Source organism: Abramis brama, assembly GCF_963993115.1.
Source record: "Abramis brama genome assembly, chromosome: 6".
Taxonomy (NCBI): Eukaryota; Metazoa; Chordata; class Actinopteri; order Cypriniformes; family Leuciscidae; genus Abramis; species Abramis brama.
The window spans coordinates 24,814,662-24,817,026 of record NC_139968.1 but is presented as its reverse complement, the minus strand read 5'-3'; positions in this window follow the sequence as shown (position 1 = coordinate 24,817,026).

The following is a 2,365-nucleotide window of genomic DNA, read 5'->3' as shown; positions in this document are numbered from 1 at the left end:
TGACTTATTCACAATACAGCACAGCCTCTCATACCTTAGCCTATTGCTTACACACACACATATAATATATTATATATATTATATATGACTTATTTGAGCTATTTTATATCAGTAAGTCAAATACACTAAAAAAGTTGCTGCCTTAAATTTTTAAGTACAATCAACTTGTATGTTTAAGTAATTTCAACTTAAATTACATTAAACAGACTTAAAGGGTTAGTTCACCCAAAAATGAAAATTTTGTCAGTAATTACTCACCCTCATGTTGTTCCAACCCCATAAGACCTTCGTTCATCTTCAGAACACAAATTAAGATATTTTTGATTAAATCTGAGAGCTGTCTCACTCCTCCATAGGCTTCTAAGACATTATAACTTGCTGGCCCAGAAAATGCATTAAAGACATCGTTAATATAGTCCAAGTGACTACAGTGGCTCAATCTTAAGTTTATAAAGCGACGAGAATACTTTTTGTGCGAAAAAACCCCACAAAAATAACGACTTTATTCCACTATTCATTTCCTTCTCTCTGGGCCTCGAGTTAGTTCACGTTAGTTCAACCCTTTAAAAACACGAGTTGAATCTTGTATAACTTATAAACAAAGTTGAACATTGCCTAACTTATTTTGATGAGTTAATGCAATGTAAAAACATTTTGTCATAACTTATTGATCATCATTTTTTTTTATCATAAAATTGATCATCATTTTTTTACAGTGTAGAAAACTACTTTATCAATTTATATAATGCATAAAGTGATAGAAAATTTTAATGATTGTAGTTGTAGTTTAAATTGTAGTTAACCTATTTAGGTTTAAGAAGGTTTTCTCTGACAGATAATTCCAAGGATTTTACTACCAACCTTCAGGAATTCGCTTTCTCCTCATTAGGAATTCTTCTTGGTCTTTCTCGCTGGAGATCCATTTCCCGTCTCATCATTTTTTTTAACTTCCCAGCATGCTGTGCTCTGATCATGCTGTTAGACTTACAGATTAGCGGCTTTTAATTTACTCTCCCCGCTCTCCCTTCCCCTCGGCTCCTCACGTCTCATGTCTTCCGTCCGCGGTCAAGGTTCTCGCCTTCCACCTGCGGTTGAGAGCGTTTGGATTTCATTTGGTTAACCTCGCTTTAATAAGCTGGGTAATGATAGACTGGACGGGTGCCATCAGTTGCATGAGGGTGAGATGAGAATGGTGTTGGGAAAGCAATTTCAGAACTTGCTAACATGATTTAAAGAAGTTAATAATCTAGTCAAAAACTTGAAAAAAAGTGCAATTCACACACAGTAATTGAAAACATAGCTAATATTTTTTCACCCTAAAAAAAGAACATTTTGGGCTGGTTATTGATGATTAGTTTTTTTTAATGATTCTTTAAATTTATCAGACTTACATATACGATACATATACAAGCAAACGACTCAGACTTTACAAATAAAAGTGAGAATTGAAAAAGAATATGAATATATTATATGAATATGAATTCACTAGAATATGTCAGACTTTTTAATCTACATACTGTATGAAAGATAGGGGTGAACCTAGTCTGGCTATCACCAGACCAAGCTCAATCTTTTAAGATTGAACATTGGTCTGGGGAGTCTGCTATGTATTTTCTATTGCACAAGAGGCGTGATCAACGGGCATAGTTCAAATGACACTGTACGCAATTGGATAGTTCTTCAACCAATCAGACGGAAATGTGGAAATGTGTAACCAAACGTGTTTTTCAGCGGTTAGAAGAAGCAGCAATGGAATCGAGCAAATTTTTCCGGGTTATGCAAAAAAAAAATAATCATGAAAGTTTGTGGTATTTACACCCACTCGAGCGATTTATTTGCTAAAAAGAAGCCATTGAGTATCGTTGAGAGGTTATTAAAGGGAATTGGACAGAGCCGTAACGGCTCTGGAATTGGATTGGATTAAACCCGCCAATAGCACGCCAGGTGGATAAGCCAGTTTGTGATTGGTTCCCGCAAATCTGTAAAGGAAGCAGCAGAGATAAATGTACAGGTTTCCAGGCTGAGCTACAGGGTGAAATCAAATCGCCGGCAGATCAGGCTGGGTTTACCCAGTCTAGGGTGAACCAGCTCACTATAAAGAATCAAGACTTTAACACTACCGTATAGTACAAACCAAGTTAAATCAGACCATCTAATGCTACAGTCAAGCAACAACCCCATTTTTATTCACAAATTTAATGTGTCACATATTATATATTCAGATACTGAAAAAGCGTTTGGTTGTGCGACACTGCTACTTTTGGTAAAATTCGGCTTATCTCTTGAAAAGTTATATATAACTATTTTGAACACAGCTGATCTATTGTCGTACCAAATGCGTACGTGTCGAATGTATAAAATGCGC